Source organism: Leucoraja erinacea, chromosome 12, assembly GCF_028641065.1.
Source record: "Leucoraja erinacea ecotype New England chromosome 12, Leri_hhj_1, whole genome shotgun sequence".
NCBI lineage: Eukaryota > Metazoa > Chordata > Chondrichthyes > Rajiformes > Rajidae > Leucoraja > Leucoraja erinaceus.
Window position 1 is genome coordinate 9,928,217 of NC_073388.1, and position 12,413 is coordinate 9,940,629.

Here is a 12,413-nt window from a genome sequence, read left to right on the forward strand (position 1 = left end):
AATGTAATGGTGACACAATGTACCTCCAAAGTTACAGCAAGTACGAATTTCACTCTTCCAGTTAATATGACATGCGTGTTTAGTTTAGTTTAGTTTAGAGGTACAGCATGGAAACAGGACCCTAGAACCACTAGTCCCTGCCAACCAGAGACAACTAGTTCTATTCCATACACTAGGGGCAAATTACAGAAACCGATTAACCAGCAGGCCATTGGAATGTGGGTGGAAACCGGAGCACCCAGAGAAAACCCACGTGGTCACAGAGAGAACGTACAAACTCCGTACAGACAGGACCCGTGGTCGGAATCAAATCTGGGTCTTTGGCGCTGTAAGACAGCAACTGTACCGCTGCACTGCTGTGCGCCTTACATAAATGCACTCTTAACCCTTCCCTCTGTGTGTGTGTGTGTTGTTCCCATTGAAACATAGAAACATAGAAAATAGGTGCAGGAGTAGGCCATTCGGCCCTTCGAGCCTGCACCGCCATTCAATATGATCATGGCTGATCATCTAACTCAGTATCCCGTACCTGCCTTCTCTCCATACCCCCTGATCCCTTTAGCCGCAAGGGCCACATCTAACTCCCTCTTAAATATAGCTAATGAACTGGCCTCGACTACCTTCTGTGGCAGAGAATTCCAGAGATTCACCACTCTCTGTGTGAAAAATGTTTTTCTCATCTCGGTCCTAAAAGATTTCCCCCTTATCCTTAAACTGTGACCCCTGGTTCTGGACTTCCCCAACATCGGGAACAATCTTCCTGCATCTAGCCTGTCCAACCCCTTAAGAATTTTGTAATTTTTTTTTAAATGGGAAATAATGAATACATTTTGAAGCGGCTACTGCTTGTGTTGCAAATCTTTCTGTCGGGCACGTGAGGTTTTAATAGTGATCGGACACGCTTTGAATGGTCTCGATTGAGTAACCATCAGAGGCTGTCTTCACATACCCAGTACATTTGAAATGGAGCCATTACATTTGTGCAGGGAGCAACTGCAGATGCTTGTTTACACGAAAGATAAACACAAAAAGCTGGAGTAACTCAGCGGGTCAGGCAGCATCTCTGGAGAAAAGGCATAAGTAATGTTTAGGGTTGAGACCCTTCTTCAGACTGAGTTAGGGGGGAGAAAAACGAGAGATATCGAAGATAAACAGAACAAATGAATGAAAGATATGCAAAAAGCAATGATGATCAAGGAAAAGTGGAGCCCACAAAGGTCCATTGTTGGCTGTGGGGAAGGTACTAACTCACAGGACGACAGAGAAACCAGTACAACAACGAGGGTGGGTGTGGGGTGGAGAGAGAGGGAATGCAAGGGTTATTTGAAGTTGGATGAATCAATATCGTTTGGCATGTTAAGGTAAGATTCGCACTGAAAATAGTTTTAAAAGGGTTAAGGCGTTAGCATCCATAATACTAATTAAAATTATTTAGCTTGTAATCAATTGTTTCTGAAGAGCTGGCTGGATGGTGTGTTTGATTTTCGTTCAGCTCCATAGTAAGTAGCAAAGGAGCACAGTGAGGAACAGTTCGTGAGTCATTGAGAAGTATTGCCTGAGGCTGGTCCTTCAGCAAGGTGCCTGTCCTGACATCCCGGAGGATATGAATTGTAATAACTCCAAGCCTGCTGTCCAACATGTCCTTTCAAACAGCAATAAAGGATGAAAAACTAAAGGGCCTGTCCCACTTGGGTGTCATTTGCGCGTCACGAAGATTTCGTGAATCCCAAAATCCTGGGGAGCCGCCACGCCTCACCACGCGCCATGCGCGCGTAAATGATGTTGTGTAAATGACGCGCAAATGACGTCCAAGTGGGACAGGCCCTTAATAGCCCCGTCCCACGGTACAAGTTCATTCCAAGAGCTCTCCCGAGTTTAAAAAAAAATCAAGCTCGTGGTAAGCACGGAGAATGAACATAGCGGGTACGTCGGAGCTCGGGGAAGTCTCGTAGCGCTATCGGCAGGTACTCGGGAAGACTCGCTAACGGCAGGTAAGCACGGGTAGACTCGTGAAGATTTTTCAACATGATGAAAAATTTCCACGAGATCCCCGAGTACCGACGAGTGGCCATTACCGTAAATCTCCGAGTTCGAATCAGGGCAAACTCGGGAGAACACTTGGAATGAACTCGTACCGCGGGACAGGGGTTTTAATCTGCTAGAATAATTTAATACTGCCCTCTTAGCTATTTTATCAATTTGGAATTGTTTGTAATTGATAATTCCTAAACGGTCTGCTGTAGTTCAGGCAACTGAATCATCCTGTTACCATATCGGGAACCAGTCCTGACCTACCATCTACCTCAATGGAGACCCTCAGTTTATCTTGAATCCGATTTTACCAAGGACTTTACTGGACCTTGTAATGCACCAAATGTTATTCCCTTTACCCTGTATCTGTACACTGTGGACGGCTCGATTGAAATCATGTATTGTCTTTCCGCTGACCAGTTAGCACGCAAGCTTTCCACTGTACCTCGGCACACGTGACAATAAACTAAACTAAACTAAAACTAGACATTATTCCCTTTATCCTGTATATGGGCATTGTGGATCATGTATTGTCCTTTCGCTGGATAGTGCACAACATGAAAGTTTTTCACTGAACCTTTACAATGACACTAATAAACTAAACTAAACTCAACTGTGATATGCATTTGCAACAATAGTTTGTTGAAAGTGGTTGTTACTGGGCGCCATTGCTGGGTGCAATACTAGGCAGTGTAGGTTTAAAGTCTGAAGGCGGAAATTGAAAGTAAATTTGCAAGGCGATTTTCTTTCACACTGCGAATGGTGGGTGCCTGGAATGCATGGCCGGGGCCGGTGGGAGAGACAGATACAATTGCAACATTCCAGGGGTATTTAGACAGATAAATGACAAGGTCAGGAATAGAGACAAAAGTGCAGGCAAATGCAATTATTTAGATTGGTATCATGGTTGGCACAGACAACGGAGTGAATGGCCTGTTCCGCGCGGAACTGTCCCATGTTATACCATATCTAAGGTTGCAAATGTACACAGCAATTGGAAAGACCTAACATATAGAAACAAGGAACTGCAGGTGCTGGAAAAAGAGAGGCAGTACTGGAGTGACTCAGCAATTCAGGCACCATCTCTGGAGTACTTGGATAGGTGACGTTTCAGGTCGGGACTGGTCTGAGGTCTGAAGAAGGGGCTTGACCCAAAACGTTGCCGATCAACTCCCTCGACAGATGCTGCCTGACCCGCTGCGATGCTCTCTAGCGCCTTTATTCGGAACCATCATGTGTTGAGAAAGAGGCGTCTCGCTAAAGCACTGGAGTTTCGAATTAATTATTCTCACTGATTTATCATGAAAAGCACAAATTTATAATCAAGCCGCTGGAGGAGGAAAAGCGAGCATTTGGGGAATTCTATTTTAGATAGACGAAAAAAACGGAAAAAAAAACCTGCCCCATGATCGGATATGTATGTTTTACTGTCTATATCTTTTGATGTGCAGAGTTCAAATGGAAAATCTCCCTTTCAATATCATATGATCAGAGGCTGCAGTACTGGGAATTATTTCGCATTTCTGGCCCATAAATTCATCATTAAGAATGCAGTATTAGATTCTGACAATGTTGTGGATCTGAAAGACGATGAGATTACTGTTCATCAGCCGTGAACTGAATTCCCTCAGTGAGCTTTCTTTTTGAGCGAACGCATCTTATTTCCCTGCCTCCTCGGCTGGCTGTCATTACAAAACAGGCGAATGAATCTCAAATCATTCATTATGCTAATCCATTGTGTGAATTTGTTTATAATCAGTGATTCACCGAGTGAGATGGGGGGGGGGGGGGGGGGGGGGGGGGTTTGTTAGGATGCTGGAGAAAGAGAGTGATCAGAAAATCGTCAAACTTTAGGTGACAATGATCAAGATAGATGAATCCGCTAATCCTGTCCCGGTTCTAAACAAATAACACAGGGAAGTGTGGATGTCACAGTGGCGCAGCGGTAGAGTTGCTGCCTTACAGCGCCAGAGACCCGGGTTCGATCCTGGCTACGGGTGCTTGTCTGTACGGAGTTGTACATTCTCCCCGTGACCGGGAACTTCGATTTCCTCCCACACTCCAAAGTCGTACAGGTTTGTAGGTTAATTGGCTTGGGATAAGTGTAAATTGTTCCCTAGTGTGTGTTGGATAGTGTTAGTGTTGGCCGGTGCGGGCGCGGTGGGCCGAAGGGCCTGTTTCTCTAAATCAAACTAAACATTGGTTTCCTCGCACACTCCAAAGGCGTACGGGATTGTAGGTTAATTGGCTTGGTATAAATACCAAAATAAATTGTCCCTCGAGTACGATGGTGTAAGTGTGCGGGGATCGCTAGTCGGTGCGGACTCGGTGGGCCGAAGGGCCTGTTTCCGCGATGTATCTCCAAACTAAACTAAACCAAACTACAGACAGTTGTTGCTCTAGAGAAAGCACCGTTAGATTTTGAGTTTTATTACAGAATATTGATCATTAAATTTGTACAAAAATGGATCAAATCATTTGCACCTCCTTTCCTGTATATTGATTTCCCTATTATACTCTACCCTGGGTAGAATAGCGTTATGGTTAGGTTACGACAGTAATAATCAAAGACGGGCGAGTGATCCAGAGACGTGAGTTTGAATCCCACTATGAACTCTGGTTAATTTAAATTAAAGGAATTGCGTAAATCATGACATCATAAGACGTAGGAACAGAATTAGGCCATTCGGCCCATCGAGTCTGCTCCTCCATTTGATCAAATCGGGAGTTTAAATGCAAGAAACTGAGAAAGAAACGATGACAATGAAAACACTGAATTAGTTCAAAAACTCATCTGGTTCGCTAATATCCATTAAGAAATTATATTTGTTATCATTATCTGTTCTGGTTCTGTTCCCGATGTTGGGGAAATCCAGAACAAGGGGTCACAGTTTAAGGATAAGGGGGAAATCTTTTAGGACCGAGATGAGAAAAACATTTTTCACACAGAGAGTGATGAGTCTCTGGAATTCACAGCCACAGAAGGTAGTTGAGGCCAGTTCATTGGCTATATTTAAGAGGGAGTTAGATGTGGCCCTTGTGGCTAAAGGGATCAGGGGGTATGGAGAGAAGGCAGGTACAGGATACTGAGTTGGATGATCAGCCATGATCATGTTGAACGGCGGTGCAGGCTCGAAGGGCCGAATGGCCTACTCCTGCACCTATTTTCTATGTTTCTATGTCTATGGTTTATATTTGACTCCAGGCCCACCAGAGAAGCCGACTCTAACCAGCCTCCGAAGTTCTGACGTAAATATGGCAGGATAATAAATACTGGCATTACCAATAATGTTTATATACAGAGAATACATTATTTTTTTTAAATGCTTTGTGACCTGGGAAAATCAATTGAACCAGAGAACGACACAGCATGTGATCAGGACCTTTGCCCTATCTAGTCCATGCCAATCATTAGCCACCCATTTACACAAATCGTAAACTAATCCCTATTGTAATTCTCACACATTCCCATCAATTTCCCTCAGGTTTCATCATTCACCCACAAACTAGGGGCAATATGCGGTGGGTCGACATGTTTGTGATGCGGGAGGGAAACGGAGCACTTGGAAGAAATCTGCGTCGTGGCTGGGAAAGTGTGCAAATCCCACACAGACAGAGATCAAGATTCAACCCTGGTTGCTCGAAGCTGCGAAACAGCAGCTCTACCAGCTGTGCCACTTTAATCTCCTAACGAGTGGTCTACGAACTCTATGTAGAGAACCAGAGCTGGGAACTTAAGATGTGTTTGCTGACGAGAAATCTCCATAATACCTGTAACAGCAACTCGCAAATGGCTTCATGCAATGACAGAAAGCTACTAATGCATATACTCTGTATCTCCCATCTTTGCTCTACCTATTGTACATCATTTTGACTGGATTATATTTAGTCAAGTCAAGAGTGTTTTATTGTCATGTGTCCCAGATAGAACAATGAAATTCTTACTTGCTGAAGCGCAACAGATTAGTATATAGTATAGTATTATCTGTTCTGACTGGATTGCATGCAAAACAAAGCTTTCCACTGTACCTCTGAACACTGACAATAATAAACCTAAACCTATAAATTTTAATTAATTTGATTGGAACTTAAGCATCATTTTAGCCACTAATCCAGAGAAAGCTTTCTCTTCAGCCAAGCTTTGGATGGTGTAACAATGTTTGTTTTTCCTTTACTCTGCCTTTATTTACCACCATCTAACTGTTCGTTATGGTTGATATTATTAACTATTTCACTCAGAGTCCTCAGTCACTCTCTGATCATTTCACTCGAAACACAGCACTTGTTTCATGTTGTATAAAATTCCCAGAAGCATTTTTTTTTTTTAATGTTGTGCCTTGACTTTGCTAAGAAACTGGGAGTACTCATTTCGATGTCACTCCCCACAGCGGAAGCAAGAGGCCATAATATCAATGTTTCTTTCCCCTTTCCCACTGCTCCACCACCAGCAACAGGACAGATTTACTTGTGGATGGAACTCCCTCTGGTGGAGCAGCTGAGAAAGAATGGAATCAGTTGAGCGAGACAGGGGAAGTTTCAAGGGTTATCTGGACTGATAACAAAACTCCTCGCTCGCATCTCGGAGCCCAGCCCAGCAGCTCGAGGAGGAAACCATTTTCGAAACACAATTTTCTGACACATCAGAAAAACAGAAAGGTTTTTTTTTTTTATGGATGAGGAAAGATAACCTTGGGCTCTTGGTTCTGCCTTTATGATATCAGTTTTGGTACATTTTGCAGCTCTTCAATGAAACATCATACCAAGCCAATGTACAAAAGTAAACCTTTCTACTGCAGATCCTGCATCATATTTAAAGGTGAAATCCCAGAAGATGACCTATTATACTTTATCAGAAACCCAACTGAACAATACTAGGAGCCAATATATCTTGAAATAACATTATAGTATTGAGCCAATACATATTCAATTGACTAGGAGCCAATTCATATCTTGAAGTAACATTATAGTCTTATATAACATCTAGCTCCACAATGCAAATTCAAAAGCTCTTCTATTTTCTAACACTGTAACCAACTAACACTAACATGTTTTTAACAGATGCAAGCACATTTCATTTCTCCAGTTAACAATATACCATGCAAGTTCCTGCTCAGAAATCCATCATTCACTGGTCAACCATTGTGAAAAATATGCATTTATTTTTGTTAATCAGAAGATCGTTCAGGTCACTCCCCCCCCCCCCCCCCCCCCCCCCCCCCCCTTCCTCTGATCAGAAACTGTAAGGAAAGGAAAATGACCACTATTGGCACAATCCACTGACTTCGACTAAATGAACTTCACAGACACCTGGAAATAAGTCACCATGTATCAAGGAGCATTAGTCAGCTGCGAAGATTATCTTATTTTATATTCAGACATTTCTCTTTGATCTAAGTGAGATGATTTTCCAAAGGTTGTCATTCCAGCAGTCAATGCCTGATCTCTAAATAGCTGTCACGCAATAATTTAAACAATACTTATATTTAGACCCTTACCACAAAACCACACACACACACACACATACATATACACACACACACACACACATACACAGGAGCAAATTGTTGGGGCAATCGGTGAACTGAAGTTGAACGATCCCTGCGAGGTGCTCATTCTGCCCACGATAAGTGTGCCAGGGCACCTGAGAAGCCAGTCAGTGAAAGAGCAGGCAGATGGCACATCACATCCATCCTTTTCGGGACCAAACTGCACACTCACAGCATTAGGGGAAGCCACCGCGCTGTCCGCAACGAGTCCTGCTGTACCCTTGAATTAAGAGATCACGGAGCAAACAAAATAAAAAAAAAACAAGCCAAAAAAAAATAAATTCCTCTTTCATTTGATCTTGGGATTCACGAAAGCGACATTTGTCAGAGTGACAATAAATTCTGTAGTGTGGTGCGCAAGCAGCCTCTGAATCTTTGCACTCTAGGTGTAGCGCTTGATGCCGTTACAGATCAAGCAGGCTCGCATTCCTTTCAAAGGCAGACAATGCACTGAACATAAACATCCACGCACATACACACACGTTTCAACCGCGTTCCCAAGCCCACAGTTCACATTACCATGCTGAAGTCTTGCCATGCTGGAGGGTTACGGCCATTCCATTTCCAGAATCTGCACTCTATCGAAGATGAAATAAATCCACTTTCATCTTCTTTCAACAAAAAAAATCCTGCAGGTTCCTTGACGCGAGAACAGACTGGATGTGTTACACCGAGCTGTGCCTGTGTGCCGGTCGGGCTTCTGCTGAGCATTAGCGAATCCCTTTGTGGATGCGGAGGCAAATCAGCTAAACGCCACAGACTCCTCACACTCTGGCTACCTCAGTGACAGGAGATAACTAGCAGTCTCCAAACTGCTCGCACTGTATAAGCAGGCACAGGAGCACACACATATCAACATCACTGGAACCTACCACATTGCTGAAGGGGGAGACAACACACGAATACTCGACGTTGTTACCTTGCAGCAGTATCATCATCTTGTTTAAAGAAAACGCTGTATTAACCTGTGTGCCACTCCTAACGTTTTTTTTGCAAAAACCATAATGCTTCCATTACAAAAATAAACTGGTCAATGAATTAAATATGGAAAGAATTACCACCTACAGTTCTATGAGTCAAGTTTTCAATATTAAAATGCAAGATCCAGTTTCACTACTGATGTGTTTTTGGGGAAGTTAGCATGCAACGTAGGCTTAAGGTGAGGTGGAGAAAGGATTTAATAGGAACCGGAGGGGCAACTTTTTCACACAAAAGATGGTGGGTGTATGGAACGAGCTGTCGGAGGAGGTAGTTGAGGCAGGGACGATCTCAACGTTTAAGAAACATTTGGACAGGTATATGGATAGGACAGATTTAGAGGGAAATGGGCCAAATGCAGGTAGGTGGGACTAGTGTAAATGGGACATGTTGATCATTGTAGACAAGTTGGGCCAAAGGGCCTGATTCCACACTCTATGATTGTATGATTCCATAACATAGAACATAAAGGTGGCACGGTGGCACAGCGATATAGCTGCTGCTTTACAGTGCCAGAGTCCCAGGTCAGATCCTGACTACGGGTCCTGTCTGTGCGGAGTTTGTACGTTCTCCCTGTGACCATGTGGGTTTTCCACTGTGTGCTCTGGTTTCCTCCTACATTCCAAAGAGGTGCAGGTTTGTAGGCTAATTGGATTCTGTAAATTGTTCCGAGAGTGTAGGATGCAAATGTGGGATAACATGGAACCAGTGTAGGGGTGATCGATGGTCAGTGTGGACTCAGTGGGCAAACGTCCTGTTTCCACGCTGTACCTCTAAAAACAGTACAGCACAGAGACAGGACCTTCTGCCCACAGTGTCTGTGACGGACATGATTCCAAGACCAAGATATATTCTCTAAAATCTCTGTCAAGTGTGTCCTCTTTATAGAACTATTTTGACTGTAAACATACTTAAGTTTTCTATGTGACCTATTACTAGCAATGTTACAACATTTTGAGATTTAAAAAATCAAGTCTGTAATTTATCCCATCAGATAAAGCATAAAAAGAAGTTTAATTTGACACCTAATTCACTTTCATATCTCAAGTATTAAAAAAGTTATGGCCATTTTCATACTCGGAAATTAGCATCTTGTTCCCTATTGATTTTCTATGGACATAACAAAAAAGCTGTGATCGTGGACAGTCAAAAGGCCATAACCTTCTTAAAAATTAAGAGAACTGAATGAAATTTTCAGTTATCGTAGATTGAACCATTCTGAAACAAATATAAAATCATCTAACTTGGATGACCAGAAATTAAAACATATAATTAGTTAGTTACCCAAGTGTAGCAAATTTCAAACTTCAATTACTAGATCTAAACATCTATCCTTTTCTTAATAAATGATTAACATTTTTAAATAACCCAAGTGTCCAAATAATATTCATAAATAATTCACAATAAAACACGATTTTGAAATCTCATTTACATTAATTTATAGGCCAAATGGAAGGAATTTAGTGTTTAAGAGGGAACTGCAGATGCTGGAGAATCGAAGGTTACACAAAAAAGCTGGAGAAACTCAGCGGGTGCAGCAGCATCTATGGAGCGAAGGAAATAGGCAACGTTTCGGGCCGAAACCCTTCTTCAGGAATTTAGTGTTCAATTGCTGTAAATTAAAGTCCATTTTAAATCAGCTTTCTAGTGGGTTCCTGTGGAACGCGCTGGTTTAGAACGTTCACATTGCGCTAGATTTGTGCCTCAAATGCCCAGAAAAATACTGCGGGATATAATGGGGCAGAAATTAGCTACTCGCAATATTAAACTTGTATAAAGGGTTCTAAAGAAGCCCTTTTTAATGTAAAAATAAGGTACATACCTTTAATTGTCTGCTTTATAAAACCCTGGGGCTGCGAGAGGTCGCGGGTTTAGAGAGTGATTTTTAAACTACTATAACTATTATACAAGGCCATAAAAACGAATATTACCTTTTGCAACGGGGTCTTTCAACGATTTTTCGTTAATGATTTACTAGGCTGAACATTTTCGATTGCAACAGCCTAGTGAAAATCGCGTTTTAAACCCGCCCCCTCAAAACAGCGCCAAAATCACACACACGGGCTGGGGCAGATTTTCAACGACGCTTCAGGTAGGCTTTGCAACATACCTACTATTACCGTGTCTTTAGTCATTTTTCCAGCTTTGATGTGTAATGTGGGCCCAAGGTGATGAATCCGTGGAATTCTTTGCCACAGAAGGCTATGGAGGCCAAGTCAATGGAGACAGATAGATTCTTGATTAGTACGGGTGTCAGGGATTATGGGGAGAAGGCAGGAGAATGGGGTTAGGAGGGAGAGATAGATCAGCCATGATTGAATGACGGAAGAGACTTGATGGGCCTGCTATTCTGCTCCTGTCACTTATGACCTTATATCAGACCAGTTATCCTGGGCATTAAGTCATGAAATACAAGTGCTATCAATCTATGGGATCTTAGTTTTAGTTTAGGTTAGAGAAACAGCATGGAAACAGGCTCTTTGGCACACCGAGTCTGCACCCACCAGCGATCCCTGCACATTAACACTGTCCTACACACACTAGGGACAATTTCTTCAGATTTACACCAAGCCAATTAACCTACAAACTTGTATGTCTTTGGAGAGTGGGAGGAAACTGAAGACCTCGGAGAAAAGCCGAGCTGGTCGTAAGGAGAATGTACAAACTCCATACAGACAGCACCTGTAGTCGGGATCGAACTTGGGTGATCCTAAACATCACCTATTCCTTTTTTCCACAGATGCTGCCTGACCTGCTGAGTTGCTCCAGCATTTTGTGTCTATATACAGGTATAAATATATAGGCCAGGCAGTAGGTTTTAGGCGCTGTAAGGTAGTAATGCCCCTATCCCACTTAGGAAACCTGAACAGATACCTCTGGAGACTCTGCGCCCCACCCAAGGTTTCCGTGCGGTTCCCGTAGGTTCCCGGAGGTTTTTGTCAGTCTCCCTACCTGCTTCCACTACCTGCAACCTCCGGCAACCACCTGCAACCTCCGGGAACTGCAAGGAAACCTTGGGTGGGGCGCAATGTCTCCAGAGGTTTCCGTTCAGGTTTCCTAAGTACGACAGGGGCATAACTGCCACTGCACCACTGTGGTGCTGACCCTGCAAAAAGGAATGGTTTTACAGATGCTTCCATAATACCTTAAGTGAAACATTATTCCCCATAGCTATCTGTGCCAATAAATGGAGTAATTCTGCATCCACCTTTTTTTGATCCTTTTTCAAAACTCCACTTGCATTGTTAACCTAAGTACAGCACAGGAACAAGCCCTTTGGCCCACAATGTGTGTGCTGAACCTGATGCCAATATCTACTTGTATCTGCCCAGTTAACATCCATTTCCTTTCATTGCTAGTATATCCATGCCCATCCAAAAGCCTCATAAATGCCTCCACTCTATCCGCCACCTCTACCACTCCTCTAAATATATAAAAAAAGCATCAAAATAATTATTGTCAAGTCATTCATACATACAAATATTAATGTGTAGGAAGGAACTGCAGATGCTGGTTTACACAGAAGAGTGACAAAAAAATGCTGGAGTAACTCAGCGGGTCAGGCAGCATCCTCTGGAGAAAAGGAATAGGTGACGTTTTGGGTCGACGAAAACCTCTCCCCTGACACTCCGTCTGAAGAAGGGTCTTGATCCTAAACATCACCTATTCCTTTTCTCCACAGATGCTGCCTGATCTACTGAGTTGCTCCAGCATGTTGTGTCTATATACAGATATAAATATATAGGCCAGGCAGTAGGCTTTAGGGACCTTTGGTCCTAGACTCTCCCACTAGTGGAAACGTCCTTTCCACATCCACTCTATCCAGGCCGATCAATATTCGGTATGTTTCAATGAGAT

General features: G+C 43.0%; 1 protein-coding gene across 2 annotated transcripts in view; it reads right to left on the reverse strand.

The window, feature by feature from the left end:
* tenm1 (teneurin transmembrane protein 1) overlaps window positions 1-12,413 on the reverse strand; it is a 1,787,780-nt gene that overhangs the window by 803,522 nt on the left and 971,845 nt on the right. The window contains exon 1 of one of the 2 annotated variants that reach the window (XM_055643571.1): window positions 8,097-8,423. The exons of the other annotated variant lie outside the window; for it this stretch is intronic. The gene's annotated coding sequence lies outside the window, so the exon portion shown is untranslated. Of the gene's footprint in view, window positions 1-8,096; window positions 8,424-12,413 lie in introns of those variants that run through there. 2 annotated transcript variants of the gene reach the window in all.